General features: G+C 44.2%; 1 protein-coding gene across 5 annotated transcripts in view; it reads right to left on the reverse strand.

Annotated features, from left to right (window-relative positions):
• Window positions 1-23,009, reverse strand: part of CCDC120 (coiled-coil domain containing 120) — a 45,888-nt gene extending 22,879 nt beyond the window's left edge. The window contains exons 1-2 of one of the 5 annotated variants that reach the window (XM_083356748.1): window positions 22,436-23,009; window positions 17,219-17,302 (exon numbers count right to left, since the gene is read on the reverse strand). The gene's annotated coding sequence lies outside the window, so the exon portion shown is untranslated. Of the gene's footprint in view, window positions 1-2,650; window positions 2,838-17,218; window positions 17,309-22,435 lie in introns of those variants that run through there. The other 4 variants (XM_083356750.1, XM_083356749.1, XM_083356747.1 and 1 more) reach the window with 4 other exon arrangements.
• Window positions 23,010-25,251: the final 2,242 nt, after the last annotated feature.

The following is a 25,251-nucleotide window of genomic DNA, read 5'->3' on the forward strand; positions in this document are numbered from 1 at the left end:
GGCACGCTGGCTGAGAAATTCTGGGAGTTGAAGTCCACAAGTCATAAAAGGGCCAAGTTTAAAGACCTCTGGTGTACATAGCTCCTGAGTTAAACAAGTAGTGTGAATCCAGGTCTGTCTTCTCTGTCTGAAAGAAAGAACTCTTTCTTGTCTTCAGTTTCCCTCCTACTAAAATAGGAAGGCTTGAATCTCCTTTCAAGGAACTTTGGAGAGAATTGGAGGGAGGGAGGGAGGGAGGGATGCACGAAAGGATCCATTTCTCACATCAGTAGTTGTATGCAACCTGTGGATTGCACTAAACCAGAGGTCCTCAAACTTGGCTCTTTTATGACTTGTGGACTTCAACTACCAGAATTCCTCAGCCAGCAGGCCTGGCTGTGGAATTCTGGGAGTTGAAGTCCACAAGTCATAAAAGGGCCAAGTTTGAAGACTCCTGCACTAAACTATATTAGGACTTCATTGATTTTGACAGTGTACTGGATGAATCCAACCACTGTGACCTGCAAAACAGGGTTTCGTTGCTTAATGTGTTCAATTACACAGGTAATTATGGCTTATACAACCCACTACTTAACTATATTTGGCCTGAGATGCGATTCCAACCATGTTTCTGCACAATCAACATAATTGTGACTTCATGAGGACACCAATGGCCAGGGGTGACTCGAGTTATAGTATAGCAACATTTGAAGTTTCTATCCTTACTTTACAATAACCATGTTAGGTAGGTATAATTACACTTCAGATGAGATAAAAGGGGCCAAAGCTGAGGAAGCTTTGCCTAAACCTAAAGCCATCCACCATGATTAGATTCAAACAGGGACTGGGATTCATAGTTTAATGTCTTGGGTGAAATAGGCTTTATATAAAACAAATACAATTAATCTACTACACCAACCAGGCCGTTTGCTTCTAGTTGGCTTTAGCAAGATCAAATAAACATTAATGCCTATATATGAAATCTCCCTTGCCATAAAAAAGGCTGAAGCATTTATCAAAGTTGTAAGCCAGCCACCTCACCAAAGTCAGTGCACGTTGACTCCTCTTTTTCCAATTTTCCTGCAATATTCCCTAAGCTTGGGCCAAACCATAATTAAAGCAAAGCACGGACTCCCCACCCCACCCCACCCCTATTCCACTGGTGGGATTCAAATATGTGAACAACCGGTTCTCTGTGTGGATGCCGCTTCCAGAAGTCCATTCTGGGCCTGGGCAACAAAAAAAAATTAGCTACCGGTTCTGCCAAAGTGGTATGAACAGGTTGAATCCCACCGCTGCCCTGTTCTAGATAACAACCTTCAAAAGGAAATCAAATAGAATTCTCTCCCCTCCCCCATTCTAGATAACAATCTTTAAAGGAAATCAAATATAACTTTCCTGTCTAGAGAATCTTTCCCCACTATCACACAAACGCGTGCACACACACACACCATCAGCTGCACCCAACCAGGGCATAAACATTCCTTACAGCGCTCCGATGACCTTGCCCCTTCCTTGCGTTCCCAGCCCTCGAGAAAGGCTTAAGCCAGGGGTCTTCAAACTTGGCCCTTTTATGACTTGTGGACTTCAACTCCCAGAATTCCTCAGCCAGCATACGCTGGCTGAGGAATTCTGGGAGTTGAAGTCCACAAGTCATAAAAGGGGCCAAGTTTGAAGACCCCTGGAGCCTTAAGCCGTTCTTAGCCGTATCGTGTTTTTTTTTAAAAGCAGGACACCCGACTGATTGTAACGCCGTCCAAGGACAGCCTCCCAAAGGCACAAACGTCTCTTTAAGATTGTTGGTTACTCACAAGCCTCAGAGGGGAGTCAAGTGATGCCAGGACTCCTCGAGACAGGAGCGATAGCTTTTATTTATTTATTTATTTATTTATTTATTTATTTATTTATTTATTTATTTTATTGCATTTATATACCGCCCTTTCCCTGAGGACGGTAGAGGGGAAGGGGGGGGGGACTTGCTAAGCTTGTAAGCCGCCCTGAGTCTTCGGAGAAGGGCGGGATATAAATGGAATTAAAATTAAAAAAAAAGAAAAAGAAAAACTTCACGGGGCGCGCAGGCCGAGATGGGCCGCTAGCCACCGATTTCCATGAACTTCGCGTCCGCATTCCCCCCCCCCCCCATCCTCCTCCTCCTCCTCCTCCTCCTCCTCCTCCTCCTCCTCCGGAGTTTGCAAGCGCGCCTACTTAACAATACCGGCCTTCCCGGTACAGGAGGGAAGCGACTCAGGATCGAAGCCTCCCGAGCGGGTCGGGGGACTCCGCTTCCTCTTCCTCACCCACCCGCCTGCCTGCCTCCCTGACACGCAGACTCGCCTCCACCAGGAAACGGCGAGGGGAGCTGCCGATTCTTCCACCCAGGAGCTTTCCGCCATCGGGAGATTGGGTGGGGGGGGCAGTCCGGGAAGTTTCAAACTAAGACGTGCTTTTTTAATAATAATAATAATAATAATAATAATAATAATAATAATAATAATAATAATAATAATAATAATAATAATAATAATAATAATACCAACCCTCCCCCCCCCGAACGGGATCGGGGACGCGCTCGCCGGCCCCACCGGGGGAAAAAACGCGAACCGCTTTGGGGGGCGAACTTGGGCGAACTCCTGCCGAAGAAACCGCGGACACCTCGGGCAGACTTACTTACCTCCGTCGCTCGCAACTTGAGCCGAGAGCCGCCGATGGCAACGGGGAGAAGGGGGCCAGGGAGGGAGGGAGGGGGGACCCCCGAGAGGTAAAAAGACCGAGAATCACAAGGAGACCGGCTCCCCGAAAAACTGCCCCAGTTGGAGCGCCGGGCAAAACCGAAGTGACTGCGGAGGAGGAGGAGGAGGAGGAGGAGGAGGCGAATCAACCTCCAGAGCAACAAGCGAAGGGTTGGAGGGAGGGAGGGGCCGCTCCTTTTAACCCCTGCCTTGCCAATGAACTGCCCAGAGGAGCCCGCCGGCACTAGCCGAGTTCCCCAAAGGCCAGCAGCTACTACTTGCTACGTACGCCCTTTGGCGTGGAAACCTTCATCCTGACTTCCCAGAACGAGACAGCGCCTCTTGCCGTGAACTGGTTTCCCTGCCTAGAACTTCAGCCATAAAAAAATGCCTCCTTAAGTAACACCAGCTGCCTGCAATTAGTGCAGGTTCGAGTCCCACCAGGCTCAAGGTTGACTCGGCCTTCCATTCTTCCGAGGTAGGTAAAATGAGGACCCAGATTGTTGGGGGGGGGGGGCAATAAGCTGACTGTAAAAATGCCGCTTGGGGGGGGGGGGGAAAGCCCTAATAAGCAGGCATAAATGATATTTCACTTGGGGGGGAAAAAGAGCCTTGGTGGAGCAGTGGGCTAATGCCTCCTTAAGTAACACCAGCTGCCTGCAATTAGTGCAGGTTCGAGTCCCACCAGGCTCAAGGTTGACTCAGCCTTCCAACCTTCCGAGGTAGGTAAAATGAGGACCCAGATTGTTGGGGGCAATTAAGCTGACTTTGTAATAATGCAGCTTGGGGTGTGTGTGAAAGCCCTAATAAGCAGGCATATACATAGAATGAAGGCTACTGCTAAGCACATTTGATTTGTGCTTCTTAGATTGTAAGCCGCCCTGAGTCTTCGGAGAAGGGCGGGATATAAATGGGATAAATAAATAAAAAAAAGCCTGGGAGTCTAGGAAGGAAATTAAGCAACCCACAGGGAAGGGACCCCTGTCTTTTAAATAGAGAACAGGGAAGGAGGGATGAGGGGGAAAAAACGTGAAATCCTTCTACAGGGCAGTATAATGCAAGGCTGTTGTGTATTAAGGGCAGCAAAAATAGAAGGCCGTTCTGTATCGGTTCCTGCAAATGTGCCACATGCTAAAAGCGTACCAGGTTTAAAACCAACATTGTGTGATGGTTGCTTAAATGCTAGTATATTTATTAGGGCAGAAACTTGATCAGATATCACCTTTGTTCCCAGGCGCACAAATCCGGATTAGGATTGCACTTATAAAAACCTTGCAGTACTCAAAGACCAAGACAACTCCCTGCCCCTCCCAGTGGTTTCATTTCCTAACCTGGTGCCCTCCAGCTGTGTCCAACACAGAGATTGGGCGAGGGCAGAGTAAGATTTAAAAAAAATCACTAGTATATTATTACGTTCAAGGAGGACTGTTGCAACCATGAGCTTGAAAATAGTTTCCAACGAGAATTGACACATTTAAACTCCCAGCCCAAAGTTGACACGCTACTTTCTGAACTGAACGCTCTGTTTCACCGAAGATAAACTTTTAAGATGCCTGGGCTCAGGACTGCTTAGTGTGTGTGTGTGGGGGGGGGGTCCTTAGCTCTGGGTCACCAGCCCAGAGACAGATGCCCGGTGGCTACTTTTCAACACCAGGCAGAAGTCTAAGCTCTTGGTTTGTCTGTGTGCTGCAATTACCGGTGGCTCTCAATCAATCTTATTTGGGCTGTCCATTTTCATCATATTAATTGCTTCTCCAACTTATTGCTTTATGGATGGTGCTTTTAGGGTGTGGGTGGGTGTGGGTGTTTAGATGCCTGTTTAAAGCATCTGAAAATTCCTGCAAGGAGAAAAACAAAAACAGAATGGTTTTGATGAGCTGACTCCATCTCCTATCATATGACTATGTATGAACGAATAGGGAACCTTGGAGGCAGGAGCTTTTATTGCAGATTCTTAGGAATGTGTTGATTATTTCAAACTGAAGGTTGGGTGCAGCCCCCTCTCTCCAGTCACCCAGTAAGCTTTGGCAGAGTTGGTATGCTCCAGATCCCATTAACCAATCAATGCATCCTGTGGAAGCCCAGAGACATTTTCTTGGTGACCTTGTCTTTTGAATTAGCTTCTGCTGAAATCTGTTATGGCCCCAATCCATTTTGCAAATCCAGAAGACCCATCTTTTTTCAACAGTCCCTGGAGCAGGGCAATTTATGACTCAGTTGGCCTATGTTGTTTTATTGCTGTTTCTCAACATGGGTGATTTTTTATTTGCTTATCTGTTGGCTACATTTAGCCTGTTTCCCCACCCCACCCCCCAAAAAATCTTTTATCTTATAGTTACTTAAAGTTGCTTCACTGCCTGAGATGGCTAATAGGTTGACTGGAGAGTCAGTTTGGTGAAGGCACCAGGCTAGAGACCAGGAACACCGAGTCTTGCCTTTGGTACAAAGCTTGGATGACCTACAGCCAGCCACTCTCTGTCAGCCCTAGGAAGGAGGCAATAGGAAATCACCTTCAAAATCTTGCCCAAAAATTGCAGGGACTAGTCAGGACTGCAGTTGCCAGGAATCAAGACTGACTCAAAGATGTATTTACAGAAAAATTTCATTGAATAATGTAGTTACTAATTAGGCTGTCTGTAAGAGAAGGAGGCTTGGTTGCTATAAGAATTTGCTATATGCATGGAACTGATTTTAGGGTTTCTAATATGCATCTATATGACAGCCTAAAATGTTATAATCCAGAATTCTGCCAGTTTATTTCTGCATACCTTGGGATAAGCCACAAATGCAACTGATTGAAATGGCAGACTTCTAAAGCCAAAGAATTAACTTCAGGTTATAAACATGCCTGTTTGAATGATGCCATTAAAAAAAAACACACACATCCTGAAAAGATAAGCAACAGTTCCAGCCTAGCTTCTCCTAGTTTATTGATGTGACTTGTTAAGATGATGTTTGTTAGCTTTGCACATTCCTGGTATGGAATAATATATTCCACCATTTTAGGATGCTACCATTTGTTTCTGCTGTAGATATGGCATGTGCATCAAACAGCACTCAGCCTCAAAACTAACACAAAGGCTCCTTCAGAGGCCCACCCTCAGAGCCAGAGGCATCAAGTAGCAGGGGCAGAAAGCCACCAAGTCATTTGATGCAGATCAGCAGGCGAAAGACCTTGTGGCTCTGGGACAAGCGGGTTTTGTGGAGGGGGGAGGGGAAAGGGAAGGTAGAAGGCCATCAGAAACTGTTGGAACTCTAGGGAGACCAAGGACATGGATATTTCCCCTTGAATCTGTACATTCCTCCTTGCCCGCTGATGCTCTTTCAAATTCCAGTACAGAACAAGCATATTAGGAAATATGTGGAAAGGTACCCATAAACTACTTAGCTATTAAAACATTTCCTAGCAAATTTGTGGGAAAAGAGAAAGGGAAAACAGAGCAATGGATGTTTGTTTTCTATCTTGTAACTCCAACATAACTGGGAAGGGGAGTCCTTGCAGAGGGTAACCCAAATAAACAAAAGCTTTTCCACACCGAAAGCAAAATCAAAGCAAAAAGTGTGAACCAGTCTTTCAAATATCTCTAGTTACTCCATAAAAACTCCATGTAACTTTCAAAGTCAGGATGTAATTTCCTTGTGAATTCAACTGCATTCTCCTGCTTAAAAAACAAGAACAACTCCCAAGTGGCTTAATCTACTAGGCTCCACTCTACTTCTAGCCGTGCACTAACCTAAGCCCCCCTCCATCGTAAGCAAATGGTATGACCCAGCACAAGGTATTGCTGTGCTGGGTGTTTGCCTTAGCCTGGGATGAGATCAGATTCCTTGCATTCTTGGCTTTCTGCCCTGCAGGTAAAAAGAGTGACAATGAAAAGGGCCTATGTTGGAAAAATGGCCCTGGAGTATCTCCACAGCAGCCATCCTGCCCTGTCAGCCTCAGGCTCCATCTAATGGCATCCTAGCAGGAAGAAGAACAGGAAAGACAGAATTTCTTACAGACAATGCCATGGAGCTTTCTTTCCCTTTCCAAATATGTTGGACTACAACTCCTAGAATTTTCAAATTCACAAGTTGGGATTTTGATGTAGTTCAGTGTTCCAAATGGGATCACAGTGGAGAAGACTTGTGGTAACAAGAGTCATGAGCATACAGTCTTACAAACAGAAGCCAAACATGGGCCTTGTTTTTCCTAATAAATTGATCATGCAGTACTGTACCCATCTCCTGAGGTTGAAACATATAAGAAAATGTCAGTGTGTGTATCATACAACCTGGAATCCTATTCACACAGGATCCTCTTTGCAGTTGATTGCCCTATAACATATACAGCTGGGGATTAACCTCTGTTCTCTATTTCCAAGTTCAATTTATTAGGGTCCAGAGAGCTGAAGTATTACCCAATGAACCCAAAAGTGTATTATGGGAGTGGGAGGGGTCTATCTTCCACCTGAAAATGAAATTTGCCAGTAACACCTGAGCTTGTCCCCCTTTCCCTTTGACTAATCTGTCATCCAGGTGAGAATAAAATCCAAGATAGGAAAGCTGTGATTTTCATCTTGAGCAGGGACGTTAGACCAAGAAATGTAATACGTAGAATTATTACGTATCATGCTGGTCTCTGGTTTTTCTCTAACCACATTTTAGTCTTGCGTGTTGTTCAGATCAGCCTGTCTAGCTACTTAGAGCCCAGTTTGTTGTGGGAGTACAAAAGAAAGCATTGAGTAAACCATGGGCAAATAGATGGTGCAGAAAAAGACATAGGCAGTCAGCTGGCAATGGCAAAAAAATGGCGTGGCGTTGAATGTGTTTAAAACTGATAAAAAGTTTTGTTACTAGCAATTAGTGATGTGAATGTATTCACAGATCAAATAATTTAGAAATCCCACACATTTTTGTAGGTAAGGCATAAAAGAATTTAGTCTACAAATCTGAGTTTGGTGTAAAGATTAATTCCTTAGTTCAGGGTTACATATACTATATACCAACCACTTCTTAGTCAACAGGATTTCCTGTAATATTTTAGAACATGTTGTTTATTCTAGAGTACAACTCCCAGCAGCCTTAAACAGGACTGTCAAATTTTAAGGCCAATGGGAGGTGAAGGTATGTGGAGGCCAGAGGTGGGAAAGGTACACGGAGTGGTTTGGGTCATGTAAACTCCTAATGACTGAGTCACTTAACTCTCTCCTGGTGAGCCTTAGAACAAATACCAAGTCAGGTAGCCCTTGACTTACAACTAGCCTAGCCCTTTAGCAACCCTCTGAAGTTACAACAGACCACCACCCATCCCGCCCGCCCCCCTGCTACTTAGGTAAAGGTAAAGGTTCCCCCGCACATGCGTGCTAGTCGTTTCCGACTCTAGGGGGCGGTGCTCATCTCCGTTTCAAAGCCGAAGAGCCAGCGCTTGTCCAAGGACATCTCCGTGGTCATGTGGCCGGCATGACTAGACGCCAAAGGCGCACGGAACGCTGTTACCTTCCCACTGTAGTGGTCCCTATTTTTCTACTTGCATTTTTACGTGCTTTCGAACTGCTAGGTGGGCAGAAGCTGGGACGAGTAACAGGCGCTCACTCTGTTACGCAGCACTCGGGATTCGACCCGCCAAACTGCCGACCTTCTGATCGACAAGCTCAGTGTCCTAACCCACTGAGCACCGCGTCCCTGCTACTTATGACCCAGTTTTTAAGCTACAATACTGCCCACCTGTGGTCATGTGACTGCATTGTGGGTGCTCAGCAACCAGTTTGCATTTACTGTTGTTGGTAATATCCTGTGGTAATTGGACTATGATTTATGACACTTTTGCCAGAAAGTGGCATTTTACTTGCAGTTTCTGAAAAAACTGCCCCATAGCCCCATAGAGGTTCGCTGAACAACCACTGCAAAAAAAGATTATAAAATCAGGTCTGGTCACATGGTGATCTGTTTTATGACTGACACCAATGATAACCATAATTGCCAGGGTCAATTATGGCCAGAACTCAAAGATCACCGTAGAAGCTTCTTCTAGAGAAAATGCTAGAAGGGGCTTGAAAGGAGAGCAGGGGCAGATGAGTGGAGTGTTAAAATATGAAATGATCCAAAGGAATGATGGTTAAAAAAAGGATGGATGAAGACTAGATGCAAAACTGGAGGAGAAAATGTCCCAGAACAAAATCACAGCCGGTCAGGACCATCAGTCAACATATACTGAATTGTAGTGACAAGGCAGATGTTTGTCTACACAGCCTCTTCCTCTGTATGTTATCCCATCTTCTCTCATCTACTTATAGCTAAAATGCATCCTGTCTTCATTATTGCCTTCAACACTTAACTACCAAATTAATGCTGCCTCCTCTTTTCCTCACCCTTGATTCTTACGATGGAGCTTCCAGGATGACTAAGGATTAGCAAAACTGTACAATAAAAACCTGCCAGAGGCAAAACTTCCAAAGGGAAGGTGCTGCTACTACTGTGTGCTACTCCGCAGAGAGAATGGGATGAGCAGACACAAATCAGCAAACTGTTTGTGGGTTTTATGAAATTCATTTCCTGGAATGTGCTCCTTTCCCCCCCACCACCACCACCTTCTCCTTCAAAATAATGCATCCTCAGAGCGGTTCTTGATATGGAGCGCTGGGGAGAGGTTAAATAAAAAACATCTGTGATCCTTGCTGCATTGCACATTTCACATACCAATACATTTGCTCAGTTGTAGCAGGGTAACATCAGACTCCATGTACTCCCACAGGATACTCCTTATTTCGGAGGAGGGGAATGTATTGTCCAGCATGGCCTTGAGGTCACTGACAACAAAGAAGACCACAAGGTGGGCAGGTTCATTAATCTCGATCTCCAGAAACAGGATCGTTGGATCCTTCACTTGCATGGTTGCAAAACAGCGCTCTGGTTAAGAAAAAAGTTGTCCAGTGCACCAAACCCAGCTTTTGACCCACAGAAAACTCTTTTTCATCCTGTGTGGTAAAAAGATTCTTCTCCTATTCTAATTATGCTAAAAGGAGGGAGAAGATGCAAGCTCTTGCTAGATCCGTGGAAAGGCAAATAAACAGAAAAGCCCAAACCAGTAAAAACAGCAACTATACCCCAGCATGCCTACCAATTAAAGATAGGAAGAAACTGAATACAAAAGATAAGTGGCCCTTTGTCCCACCCACAAATCTGCCCGCTTTAAGAGATTCCATCCTCGTGTATCTGGGATACTTCTTTGGTGAATCTATTATTATGGCAGGAAATGAGATATTTGTTCTGCTACTGTCATAGAGCTTATGCTGGTTCTGCGGCCCACAAATTTCAATTATTCTGCAAAGGCAATTCTAAATTAGTTTGTGGAAGAAGAAATGGCTTCAATTTACAATGAAGCCTTATTTTTTGGCATTGGGTCTTGGGGCCAGTTTATTCCTGGGTTGCGTCCACCTTTTTTGGGCATGTTCTAAAAGTGGTTAAGACGAGGATAAAAAGGATTCTTAATGGAATGCAAATGTGATGCAAACTAATTACATGCAATTAATTATTCCTCATTAATTATTTCTAATCTCCGTCACATTAAGAATTAAGATACAGCAGTTAGGCTATCAGATCTGGGCTTGGAATTCCAGGGTTGCTAGACAGCAGCAACGCTGTTAGTTTTCAGTGTCTCTTTAATGTAAATGTAAAGGTTCCCCTGCACATGTGTGCTAGTTGTTTCCAACTCTAGGGGCCGGTGCTCATCTCCGTTTCAAAGCCGAAGAGCCAGCGCTTGTCCGAGGATGTCTCCGTGGTCATGTGGCCGGCATGACTAGACGCCAAAGGCACACGGAACGCTGTTACCTTCCCACCGTAGTGGTCCCTATTTTTCTACTTGCATTTTTACATGCTTTCGAACTGCTAGGTTGGCAGGAGCTGGGACGCGTAACAGGCGCTCACTCTGTTATGCGGCACTCGGGATTCGACCCACCAGACTGCCGACCTTCTGATCAACAAGCTCAGCGTCCTAACCCACTGAGCCACCGCGTCCCGATAGTCTCTCTTTACTGCCACCTAAATGAGTGTCTGGAATTTAGGATGCCCTAAACACAGTAGTTTGGGGAGGGGCTCCAGGGACCACATTTCCAGTTATCCAGAATACAACCTGGTTTACTTATTTGGAATAGAGAAGTAAATCATTTTATTTGGAATACATGATTCATGGCTTGTAATCTATAGATGAGGCGCTGTTTCCTTTACAGCTGCAGTTTGTCTGCAGCAGAAAGTAACTCTAAAATATACAGAATTCCTACCTACCCAGGCATACTTACCTAATGCAGTTTCTAGAAAAGGCTCAGATGTTGGGAAATGGGAGCAGCACTTGCAGCACAGTGCCCCCTAGTGATTAATGCACTTCTTGCAGGAAGAAAACTAGCCTGAATATTGAGTGCTTATAAATCAAGCTGATCTTCCACCTGCAATGTGCCATGTCTAGCAAAACACATCCTGGCAGTCCCTAGCGTGGCCATAAAAACAACAAACCTGCATGTTAACTTTCACGCAAACAGTCTGCTGCTAACAGCACTAGCCAAGTGTTCCTGTGTGGATCTACTTACATTCCTCCCTCTCAATTCCTCTCCTCCTCATCCTCCCCCAATTTCCCGTTGCCTCTTCCACTTCCAAACTTCAGATATAAACTCCATTGGGAAGGAAAATACATTTTGGTTTCCAAAAACTCAATGTCCCTCTATGACGGTAAAGCATCCAAGGTACCTACAATCAAGGTGTCCACCTGCGGTTCCTTTATTTAAAATGTTTGTTTCAATGAAGCGATAGCCCCATCTACTACCTACTCCACCTACTAATACGTTGGAGGTGGGTGGGATTGAGACAGGGAACCCTGTCATAGTTTGTAATGTGATTTCTGAGTTATAGTTCAAAATAGATAAAGGCTATTTTCCACAACACCACTTTTTGGGTTTGCCCATGCATATCACCACAATACGCCTTAGGAAGATGGTGTGCATGATAAGCTGTCCTTAGAAGTCCTGCCTATTGCAAGATCAGAAATAGTAAGTTTCCATGTCACATAATGCCACGCTTGCCTTGTCTAGTCATACGTTCAGTGAATTATATATGAATTTAGCCACCGTGGTTCTGTAAAATAAGGTTTGTGATACAACGGGTTGCACAAATCCACTCAACAGTGCTTTATTCAGTAAATCATGATTGAAGAAACCACGGATTAGCCCCCGGTGTAAATCAGATTAAAGAAACCCCAGCTTTCCATCAAATCAATATATTCAGTTTTTGTAAGTCAAATCAATATGCTCAATCTCTGGCTTTATAACACTAGATCAACGTGGAGTCACAGCCACAGCGGCTGCAAGCAGGTGAAGCAACAAAAATGCCTGCCAGTTGGGACACGTAGTGCTTTGCAGCTATTGTCAAGGGGAAGACAGTGAGGACTGGCTGCTTAATCATCCCAACCACACAGTACAGAAATTAAAAATTCATGTGCAAATATTCTTGGTGTGGGTTACAAAAAAAGATTTAAAGTTTGCTAGATTGAATTCAGAAGCCTTTACACCAGTGTTGCCCAACAGGCATTCTACAGATGGGCTGGGAGTACAAGCCCCAGAAATCCTAGTATAAAAAAGGACCAGAATGGAAAAGAAAGCCTTATACATTTGAGAAAGAGTAGTCTGTTTGACCTCTGAAGGGTCTGAGCAAAAAAAATTGGAAGCATTCCTATTTCTGGTAACATTTATCTCGGGTGCTCCATTTGGAGGCATAACCACATTGTGATCTCAGATGCACTTTACTGCTGCCCATTATCATTGTGGTTTTTGAAACAGAACAATGACTGGCAACAAGAAAGCAGAGTGGTAGCTCAAATTTGCAAGGAGCCTATGTGAATACCGCACAGGCATTATCAGGGACAGAAAATAATGACGTGGTGATTTGGAATTCCACTCTTTTGTTAGGCAGATCTGAAAAGAGGTGGGAGAGACGGCTATCATCCTGTTCACTATCGCTGACCCCTATATTCAAAGCACACACATAATCATAGCACGTCCTGTAATTGTCCACCACCAAAACTTCTCGCCTTGTAGTTTCAGTAAACCCCCCAAAGGTCGCTTTTGTGATGGAGAGGGACTAAAGTTTGCAAACTTCCAAGCGGCACAAATTCCCACAGCACAACCCTAAGAGTTCAGGGTAAATCGGTCTTCATCACCAGCTGCTTAAGGGGGAGAAGAAGAAAAAAAGATACTGACACAGAATTCTAGGTCTGACATGGAATCACAGAAAATCCCAGTGCGGAAGCCATACTAACCTCAGATGAATGAGGAAGTCACATTTGAAACTCAATTTCAACTCTAGAACAAAAAGAAAATAAAAAGCCGGAGAAGAATTGAGGTGAAATAAATCTTTCCTGGCTAAGTTTCTTTATACAATACTGCAGTGCAGTGCCTGGGGTTTTCTGCTACAGGAAACTTGCTTCGTGGTCTGCAGGCAAAGGAACAAAGCTTCTCTGAACCCTCCCATACAATCTTCCTCCGTCATGGTCAATAATGGAGTGGGCCTCTTCGGCCACTGCTCCCGTTCTCCTCCGATTTGAGAGTTGGTGCAGCAGCAGCCATTAAGAGATCACAGTTATAAATAGCAATCTCCTGCAAGCAGAGGTGGCCACTTGGAGTATAAACAAGTTTCAGAAGCAGCCATTTCTCCCCTTTGGAGAACACATTCCGATGTCTATTGCACAGTACATAAAGTGGCCTTCTCCCATCAGAATGGAGATGCTAAGGATTGCCCTCCAACACATCTGGAGAGACATTAAACCGGGAAAGCTGAAACAGATCAGAGATACATCAGCTTTTCAGGTCCTGGGTACCATCACATGATGGCCTGAGCATCTTCTCAACAATACCACATTCTTTTAAAATCAAAAGTAGCCACCATCTTGGGAGATCCACCGATTCCCAGAGAGCTCATACAAGAACGTCCAGGTCATGTAGACTTCATGCACAAATGCTGAATTTCACAAGATTTGTAATGTGAGATGGTAGCCATTTTTATTTAGGGGAGGGCAGGGAGTTTGAATGCCATTTTGGATACTATGGGTTCTCTGGCACCCATAGCAGTTGGGTTGCCAGTTGCTAGGGGTCACATTGTTGGATCTGACAAGGGAGATCCAGCTACAAACGCCTTAATCGTAAATCTCACCAGTGACCCCGAAGCAGTGAGTCTCTCTCTAGAGACAGAAAGACCATAAATGCTACCCTCATCTCACCAAAGAGACAAAAATAAAACAAAACACACATTACAAATCCCTCTAGTCTAGAATCATTAATACTATCAACTCAGTCCACCCATCTCAGAAACAGCTGCAGCTTAACAATGCTTCTATCCATTCACTGCTTCATAATTTCAGACATATGGCTACAGCACACTTACACATCCTGGATACAAAGACAAGCATTGTGTAAAGTAAAAGACAAGGAGCTTGCAGGTCACCAATGCAAGGCAACTATACTACAGCTGCTGACTCAGCAGCTATCCAGAGGGAGCAAAAGGCAAAGTGGTTTCAGGATCTCTTCCTCTAAAGCCAGGAAATTTTCTGCCAAGGACTAAAATCCCACAGGAGTACTTTGTGTGGAATGGACTGATGCAGTGAGCCCAAGTAATTGGGACAAATATTTTGTTTTCATTGTGACACACTCCTTTTTTCTTCTTCCACTTTTTAAAAAGACCTTCTTACTTTTTTTTTTGGTAAGCAGCAGGTGACAGGGAAGGAATAGATACACTAAAAACACATCTACATTGATCACCTGCAGAGAATTTCCAAAATAGATAAGAGGACCAAAAGCTTCAGTATGCTTACCCTTCCTGCACATTCTGGATTGTGATCTTTTAAACTGAACCAAAGCTAATGTCCAGTTACCTCATCCAATGCCTATCACTCTAAAGCAGGGGTGTCAAACTCAATTTCATTGAGGGCCGCATCAGCATTGCAGTTGCCCTCAGGGGGCTGGGTGGGTGTGGCCTGGGTGGGCATGGCCTACTGGGTGGGCGTGGCTAGAGTGCGTATGGCCTACTGGGTGGGTGTGGCCAGCTCTACATCGTTCGCATCAAGGGTGCCTATGGGGGCCTGGGCAGGAGTGGGACAGATCTGGGGGTCTCTGGCAGGAGGAGGGTCTCTGGGCCAGGGCCAAGGCAGTGGGGGCCGTTCCCTCACTGTTTCCAGGATGGCTTCGCGGGCCGCATGAAACCATTTCACGGGCTGGATCCGGCCCCTGGGCCTTGTGTTTGACATGTCTGCTCTAAAGTCTACAATACAAGTGGTTCGTTTAGCGACTGTTCAAACTTCTAAGAGTGCTGAACGAGTGAGTGGTACTTATGACTGGTCCTTGAACATCGGGCTGTTCCAGCACGCCCTCCATCACGTGCTTGCAATTCGGACACTTGGCAAACCAGCTCACCATTACGATGGTTTCAGTATCCCTCAGCCACACAGTTGCTGTTTGTGACCTTCCCTGCTGGCTTCCCATAAGCAAAATCTATGGGGAAGCTGGCAGGAAATTTTGCTCCTGCTATTTTTTCTCCCGAGGAATCCTACAACAGCATTAGGGATCCCAGGGATATTGCATTCCATAGCATCCATGCACAACTCTGCACAGGTAATGACCACAACTGAGCCCCAAATTTCTGTTGCTAAGGGAAATGTTTGTTGAATGAGTTTTGTCCTTTTCTATGATCTTTCTTGCCACAGTTGTTAAGTGAATCACTGCAGTTGATAAGTTAGTAACCTGGTGAAGTGAATCTAGCATCCCCATTGACTTTGCTAGTCAGGGGTTTGCAAAAGACGATCACATGACCCCTGAGACACTGCAACCGTCATAAATATGAACTGAATTTTGACCATGTGACCATGTGGATGCTGCAAAGGTTGTGAAGTGTGAGAAACCTACAACCTAAGTAATTGGGACAAATATTCTGCTTTCATTGTGACACACTCCTTTTTTTTCTTCTACTTTTTAAAAAGATCCTCTTACTTCTTTTGTAAGCAGCAGGTGAAAGGGAAGGGACAGGTGTATTAAATGCACATCTTTTTTTAATATATCTATATTAATCGCCTGCAGAGAATTTTCAAAATAGACAAGAGGACCTAAAGCTTCAGGATGCTTACCCCTCTTATAAAGCTGCATTCTGGATCGTGATCTTTCAAAAACCAAGTCACTTTTTTCCAATGCCGTTGTAACTTTAGAATGGTCACTAACTAAACCGTTGTAAGTTGAGGACTACCTGTAGTGCCCAGCAGCCACCCTCCACCTTATTTACTTGCCTTCTGTAACATCCACAGGACCACCCACTCAGTCACAGTCCTGGTTGGCTCACCCACAGCCCCTGCAGGGCCACCTATAGCCACTGCAGACCTGCCTGTGCTCCATAGCGCTTACCCACAGTACAACCCCCCCCATCAAGTAGGAAGCTTTGCTAATTAAGGTTTTGCATTTTATCCATATTCAAGGACATATGCCCATAAAAAAAGGAGTTAGCTACAGAGAAGAGGTAACTATGGATATAGTTGACCCTGCTAATCTTATTTCATTACATTTTATTTTAAAGTCACTATATATTTTTTTTCATAAAAATCTTCTCCGCAAGTTAAAAAAAAATCACCTTAGTTTGGTGAACATAGCTAATTCAATACTTCCCACACAAGGCAGACTATATAGCTCAGCTACACTTCAACATTGGTACCATTCCGAGTCCTGTTATTCTCCCATAAAATAGTACTTACAAAAATGTCTATCAGAGGGAAAAGCATATATGGCGGCAGCAGTCGTGGGGAAGAGGCATTCTAGGGAAATTGCATGCAAAGGTACACTGTCAAACAAGATTGCGTGCAAAAAGCCGTATGTTAGAAGAATTATTTGTTTAAATTTGAGTAGTGGCTTTTTAAGAAAGAAAAATGAAAATCAGCGCAGAAGCAGGATCAAATTTGAGCTGTGAGAAATGAACCAAACCAAAGCTGGTCATTTTCCCTGTTCTGAATAACAGACCCGGTGATATACCAATACAGGCAGTCCTCGACTTACAACTGTTCATCTAGTGACCATTGGAAGTTACAACAACCCAAACAAATGTGATTTCTGACCATTTTTCAGTTACGACCGTTACTGCCTCCCTGGAGTCATGTGATCAAAATTCAGAGCCTTGACAACTGTATGACAGTTGCAGCGTCCCGGGGGTGGGGTGGGGGTGGGGTCAGGTGATCCTTTTGCAACCTGTTGACAAGCGAAGTCAATGGGGAAACCAGATTCATTTAACAACCGTATCACTAGCTTAACAACTTCAATGATTCCCTGTAAGCACTATGGCAAGAAAGTTTGGAGCAAAATGGAGCAAAACCCACTTCACTTAGCAGCTTAAATTTCGGGTTCCATTGTGGTCGTAAGTTGAGGACTACCTGTATTGATAAGTCTCCACCTGCATACTGATTTGTAAGCAATCATCTGAGATTATTAGTCAAAACTTGCTGTTCAAAGCAAAATACGTACCAAACAAATGTCTGGGCGTTGGCAGGTTTCCTGCAGGTGGACCATGCTCTTAGCTGTTTCCAGGAGTCTCAGGATGCCTCATTTCTGGCCCTCAGAAATCAAGAAAATTAATGAAATAACAGGAATGGAAAGGAGCAGGAATGTTTCAGGAGCAAAACAGATTGCCTTGAGCCTCTTATATTCTTCCCCGAAGTAGAAAAATGGCCTTTCCCAAGATATTCAGTGAAGCTAGTATAACATGAAAACAGGTTGTTTTAAAAAAAATGAAGCAAGTCCCCTAAGTCTTGCTAAACACGTACAGGTAGTCTTCAACTTACGACAGTTCATTTAGTGACCATTCAGTGTTACAACAGCACTTAAAAAAAAGGGACTCATGACTGTTTTTCACACTTATGACCACTGCGGCATCCCCACGGTCGCATGATCAAAATTCAAATGCTTGGCAACTGACTCATATCTATGGTGCTTGCAGTGTCCCAGGGTCAGGTGATCTCCCCTTTTGTGACCTGCTGACAAGCAAAGTCAATGGAGAAGCCAGATTCACTTAACAACCGTGTTGCTAATTTAACTACCCCAATTCACCTAACAGATGTGGCAAGAAAAGTCGTAAAATGGGGCAAAACCCACTTAGCAAATGTCTCGCTTACCATCAGAAATGTTTGGGCTCCATTGTGGTTGTACGTCGAGGACTATCTGTATACAAATTCTATTTGATCCCTCACCCAATCCATATTTTTTCAATGAAGAGTCAAAAATGTTGATCGCTCTACTCCAAAACCACTTAATTACAGTAATAAACTTGGCTATATATGTAGGACCCAAGAAAAGTATAATACTCGTGATATTTTAAAAGAAATTAACATTAACTCTATTAGACAGCAGGGGAAAAAAAACTTGCCAAATCAGACAGTATTTTAACCCTTTCACTGGCTTAGCTTTATTGTAAATCTCTACATAAAAACACCATATAAGATACATAAAAAGGTAAAAGGTAAAGGTTCCCCCGCACAAGCGTGCTAGTCATTTCCGACTCTAGGGGCTGGTGCTCATCTCCGTTTCAAAGCCGAAGAGCCAGCGCTTGTCCGAGGACGTCTCCGTGGTCATGTGGCTGGCATGACTAGACGCCAAAGGCACACAGAACACTGTTACCTTCCCACCGTAGTGGTCCCTATTTTTCTACTTGCATTTTTAAACGTGCTTTCGAACTGCTAGGTTGGCAGAAGCTGGGACGAGTAACAGGTGCTCACTCTGTTACGCGGCACTCGGGATTCGACCCGCTAAACTGCCGACCTTCTGATCGACAAGCTCAGCGTCCTAACCCACTGAGCCACATGCTGTGTAAAAAATAAATTTCCTCTCCCACAGCACTGGAAGTTATGTAAACCCTTAGACATGGGGGTATGACATAATATAACATCTGTATCTCTTAAGAGAAGGTAGGCTACATTAAGCAACATAACAATAAATCAGAATAAATCAGAAATCAAGTATGCAGAGGTATAGATTCCGCCTGTCCCCTCCCCCAATCTACAGCTGCCACTGCAGCTATATCTTTCATCCAACAATTGGGCAAAATATCAGTCTACTCCCCATCTCTCTGGGATGCCCAGGTGGGATTTAATTAGGAGAGTAAGGAATAGTGTCCAAAAAAAGAGAGGCTATCTCTCCACCTACCTGTCTGTGGGGGTCTGAGGGTTTTTGCAGCAGAACATTTGGGATATTAAGACTTCTGCCCTCTCTATTATTTGAGCAGAGAATAGATTAAGTGGCTGAAAGCTTTCTCCATCACCTAGTCGTAGGCCTGCTTCCCATTTCTTGGGCCTGCTTCCCATTTATTTCTCTCTCCAGGGAAGGTGAGGATTAGGAAGTTGGCAAGAGAAAGAAAAGCGCCTGACCCTTTCTAGGGTAATTTTCCTTGGGCCCTCCCAGGAGTTGGACTGAGCTGGGCTAAGCTCCCTGCTGACAGAGTTAGAGGGCTTAACTCTTTAAATCCTTTCTCACAGCAAGGCAAAAAAGCCCGGCTCTAATCTACTCAACAGCCAGGTCTCCTTCCTCTTTCAAAAGCTCAGGATTCCTGGCTCCCAGCCCCATCCAGCCTTCTTGTAACTCAGGAGACCTTGGGAAGGGAAAAGAAGAGAAGGGTGGATGAAGGAATGTGGATCTGGAGTCTTGGAAATCTCCACTTAGCACAAAAATTACCATGGGTCACACAATACTATCACACAGATCAGCATGTGAAAACTGAGATAACTCAGATACCCGACTCCTATGGCATTCTTCCCCTCTTGCAAGAAACAAAAATCATCCGTGTAAATTGTATGGATATTCCCTGTTCAATTCATCGTGCTCTTTCTGTTACACTTTTAAAATTCCCTGTTAATTTACTTTCAGCCAATAGTTTCAAGGTGCCAGATGGCAGGTTGACTGCAGCATCCCTTGATTTGGACCCTATCCCAAATGCACAGCACTCTCCCCAAAGCATATAAATATCAAATAGTTACTAAACTGCTGCAAATCACTTCCTCCTTCTCTGACTTCTTTAGAGGAACAGAGCAGTCCTGTAAATTGGCTATTGTGGCCAAAACAGACCAACTGCTTTTTTTCAATTTGGACCTCCTGTTTTGAAGTCCCTTCCAGTGGGACAGTTAATAAATTTATGAAGGAAATCATAAAATGATTATATAAATCTGAAGACCTTATAGATTCCCCCCCCCATTTTTTTAAATACAATAGTGTGTCTTGTTTCCAAGAGATCAGGCAGTCCTGCTGGAACCTCACGTATTATATGGAGCAGAACCTATATTTCTACTGAAAGCCTGACAACGTCACTGCTTCTAATCCCCTTCTGGACCTTGGAGAACCTGTTTTGAGTTACAGATCCTTCTCAGCTGGGGACTCGAGTTATGCTACAATATATTGGTCCTTCTGCAAATGCTCAAGATTCTTGGTTTGATTTGATACGATAGGGTGAAGTAATTGCTCTGCTGTTTGCTTCCCAGTTCTCCCCGCTTCTTTTATTTATTTATTTTATTTTATTATTGGGACTTATATGCCGCCCTATCTCCCGAAGGACTCAGGGCGGCTAACAACAATAACATACAATAAATACAGAAGTTAAGATAAAATTAAAGGCCTCTGTACAATAAATTAAAATTAAAATTAAAATTAAAAATAGAGTTAAAAAATTTAAAACATAATTAAAATCCCTGTCAGTCCAGGTCAGCTAGGTGGAAAAGTTGTGTTATTTGGTTAAGCCACTTGGGAGGGTACAAGGAAGAGTGGGGAGGATACACCAAACTAGGTCAGTCTAGCAAGAATTTATTCCTTTATTTGCCTGCACTGGGCCAGCTACTGCGATTAGAAAGAGATCTCAGAAGTTTGCCTTTCCAGCAGTGGCAACATTAATCCTGCTAGTCATCCAACTAACAGGAAGCAAAGACAAGGAGTCCGCCTTTTCAGCCAGGCTTTTCACCCTTCTGATATGTAAGCTTCAGACCAACAATGTCCCATTGTTCTACCCCTGATCAGACTTGAATGCCTTTCCTACCTTTTTCTGTTTTGTTTCACTCATTCAGTGCTTAATTGGCTCCTGTTTATCCTGCGATAGGAGATGGGTTTTGTCTATCTGTGTATGTGTGTGTCACAGATTTGGCATCTGAGTCAGTGGCAATTCCTTTGGGACAGATGCTCAAGGGCCTTTACAGCAAAATGGATAGAACAGTCTCCCAAACACAGCATCTCCCAAACATAGGCACATGGACCCTTTATTTTGAAATAAATAAAGTTAATACCTGCAATTATCAAAAGAGCCTCCCCTAAGATAATTTGAAGTAAGTAAAATAATAGGCACAATCAGTATCTTGCATAAGGCCATGAATACAGGGACACATTCAGAGTCACTGCCTCCAGTGAACAAACTGCACTGTTCATTAAAGTTTGGTCCTAAAGAGAATTCCTCTCCCAAATAGCACCCAAAGACTTCCAAAAGGTAAACACATCTCAGGTAAGGGGAGTGTGAACATTTATTGGTGGGGTTTCCTTCCCCCAGCATTGAAATACGGTTGTTTCCAAGTGACAGTGAAAAGGTATTTATGGCATGCTTTCTCACTCAAGCTCTGGGGTTCAAGCATAGCTCATGCCAGAGAGCTATTAGCCCAAACCAAGCCACAGCCACCATCTCTTGGCTCTTTTACAGGAGGAGGCAGAGAAAGAGGTTGCCTACAGAATCCACTTAGAGAACCCTCAAAGTCACACAAAATGTCATCCGTCTGTCTGTCTGTCTCTCCCTCCCTCTCCCTCCCTCTCTCTCTCTCTCTCTCTCTCTCTCTCTCTCTCTCTCTCTCTCTCTCTCTCTCTCTCTCTCTCTCTCTCTCTCTCTCTCTTGAAGTCTCTGCCCTCTGTTGATTCCAGGGGATAAATCCTCTGTTCTTCGGAGGTCCTTTCCTGTGGGAAAGTACAGCCATCCTGCCCTTAAATTATATCCATTCAGAAGCTCACAAACATCTCCTACAAAGGCCATTGGGAAGTGTGATCCAGACAGATCTGCTGGTCTGCCCTGCGAAAGACTGGAATGGTGCTGGAGCACAGTTTGGAAGGAAGAGTTAAATACTTCCTCCAGCTGAGTCTATATCCTGCCTCTTTACCACCTTCTGGATGTTCCCCTTATATACTCAGGGCTGCATTGAAATAGGCCTTTCTGGGCCACAATCTTGCTGTGGATCCCAGAGGTGCCCAGCAAATTCTTATTATCTTTCTTCCTCCAAGGTCCCATCTGTAAAATGGGAACGACATGGGGGAGGGGGGTGGGGAAAGGTACTTTACACAACTACAGCAAGCATAACCATGATCACCTGCTTTAACATTAAGGACAGGCTCTTAACCCAAACCCTTTCCTGTTCCCTGACCCTCCCCTCAACCCACATTCCTTCAAAGCTTGACTCAAAGCTGGCAAATTCCCATGGAGGCCAAAGGTTCCCCAGCCTAATTCTGACCCCTTTGTGTAGTTTCAATCTCTCCCCCCCCCCCCAACTTCCCAGCTCCCAGGGCATTGGTCTAGGGCTGGCCCAGGGCTAAAATGCACCCCCTCCCTCCCTGCCCTCAATGGATGATAAGTGGTTTTCCTTCCCCCCCCCTTGCAAACTTTTAAGGTGGGAGGGCTGGAAACTACAATAGAAGCAGCCACCCTTTCCTGCCCAAATCCCGGGCAGGATTCCTTACCATTTGCTTCTCCCCCAAGACGGCACCGATTTCCTCCTCTGGATAAAGCGAGTTGAGTTTTGATTTTTTATTTTTATTTTCCCCCTGCCATACAGATCTTGGCTGGGCAGTAGGAAAGAAGAGGTGTGCGTAGCCGGGTCGGCCGAGGATCTTCACTCCCAGCGCCGATCCCATCTCCAGTCGGGGAAGGGAGCGTTCTTCGACCTCATCTCGAGGGCGCCGGGCTGGGCTCGCCGATCCGAGGAAAATCCACCCTTCCCCCGGGGGTGTCGATCAGGCAAACGACACGAGGCGGGGGATCGGAGAGGCGACCATACAGGCGGCCGGAGACTGAAGGCTGCGGGCGGGAGGGAAGGAGGGGGGGGGTGCGGTTGTTGTTTGTTTACCTCCTCGCGTCCTGCCCCTATACACGGCTCCACATTCCCCTCGCCGCGGTGCCTGCCTGCCTGCCTGCCTGCCCGCCTGTGTTATGTCTCCCGCTTTCTCACAAACACAGACGCGCAGAGAGGGCCGGCTGGAACGTAGCGTGGCTGTCGGCTGCACACCTCCCGCGTATGGTGTCTCTGGGTGTGTGTGTTTGTGTGTGTGTGTGTGAAAGAGAGAGGCGCGCGCGCGATATTCTCCCCGCCGTCTGCCTTTTAACCCTTCGGCGGCTTGGCAGGAGATCCGCATACAGCCGTGCTGTGCCGGGGTGTGCTCGGCGGACGGGGAAGGAGAGGGGAGGGGGAGGGGACTCCCTTCCTTCAAAGGAAGCGATGGCGCGAGGGAAAGAAGAGCGGAGGGTCGAGACTCATCCCTCCCTCCCTCCCTGCCCCCTCCTTTCGGAAGGCTTAACACGCCCTCTTTCGTACCTGAAAAATGCCTCCGTCTTTATATCTCCCACGAGTGCGGGTGGGAAGGAAGAGGGCCGGTGAGGGGGTTACCCAGGGCGGAGGAGAAAAGGGGGCATGCTGCATATGCTCAGAGGCACTCTCCCTTTAGTTTTGACCATCTGGGAATTGTCTTGGGGTATATATATATATATATATATATATATATATATATATATATATATATATATATATATATATATATATATATATATATATATATATATATATATATGTATATATATATATATATATATATATATATATATATATATATATATATATATATATATATACATACATACATATATATATATATATATATATATATATATATATATATATATATATATAACATACATACATATATATATATATATATATATATATATATATATATATATATATATATATGTATTTGTCAAGGTTTTTTGAATGGACCTTGCTAATTAACTCTTTCATTCCTGTTTTGGCCCGGCTCAGGGCTTATCCACAGGAACTAGTCAACTTATGACAGCTCATTATTTGTGCAAATTATTCAAATTGCTAATAAAGAATTTGGGAGGCTAAGATGATCATTTCGAACTATTTATATATATATATATGTATGTATATGTATATATATATGTGTGTGTGTGTGTGTGTGTATATATATATACACACATATACATATGTATATATATACACATATACATATATATATACACACATATACATATATATATACACACATACACACACACACACACACATATACACACACACACATGACGGATGGGATTCCGTCGAAACGTTGCGCCTACACTTTTAGTTCTACGCGGGGAAAAACCCGAAAAACCAAGGATCCACACACACATATATATATACACACACACACACACATATATATATATATATATATATACACACACACACATATATATATATAAATAAACCCCAAGCCACCAGCCTGAGGATGACGGATGAGATTTCATCGAAACGTTGCTCTTACACCTTCAATTCTACGTGGGGAAAAACCCAAATGATATATGGACACGAGCCCTTTTAATAAAATATTAAAATATTTTATTAAATATTTCTGCAAATATTTTACCTGGAAAGTGTGTGGCGCCTTCCTCAAACAGTTTCCCTCCATCTTGCCAACCCTCTTATTCATATAGTAGCATCCCCAGCCCTAAATGTAAGCTTTTTTTTTATGGCCAGTCCTTTATCTTCCCTAAGAGATTTTTCCTCCTTAAGCCAAGACAGTCCTGCCACAAGAGGAGAGGAGAGGTCAGGTGACCGCCGTTGGGTGTGACCAGAATTGTATCTTGGGTAACCGGGCAAGTGTGGTCAACCTTATTATTGACCAGTCTTTGGCCTAAAGATATTGCTAACCAACTCTTTATAACCTATTATTTGGTTAGCAAGAAGCTGTGATCACAAGAAGGAGGGTGCAACCTAAACAACCTAGTCTCTGACAGTAAGGGAATGAGACTCTCTTCATTGTGTAATCTAATCTATTCATGGCTTTGAGATATGATGTGCTTTTCAGATTTCTTTCACAGGATGAACAAGTCATTTGTCTTTCGGTTCACATATGTGCGCTAAGCCAAAGTGGGACTCATTTAAGGTAGCTTGCCTTGATCGGTAAGTGAATGTTAACAGTTATTATTTGATGTTATCTATCTACTCAATTCTAGGCAGCTAACATATTGCCCCTAAAACACTTGCTTCCTACTTTCCCTACAACAACAACCCTGTGAGGTGGGCTGAGAGAAACAGACTGGCCCAAAGCTACCCAGCAGGCCTTCATGGGACTAGGACTCACAGCCTCCTTTCCCATTACACAAAACTGGCTCTCAGTTATGGTACTATGGATGAATTGATGGCTTATTTAGCATAACATAGATTAAAAATCCTGGGTTTTGTTCCACGAGAGCAGCATCCTACGTTTCTCCTTCTGCA

The sequence above is a fragment of the Vipera ursinii genome (genome assembly GCF_947247035.1).
Source record: "Vipera ursinii genome assembly, chromosome: 2".
NCBI classification, from domain to species: domain Eukaryota; kingdom Metazoa; phylum Chordata; class Lepidosauria; order Squamata; family Viperidae; genus Vipera; species Vipera ursinii.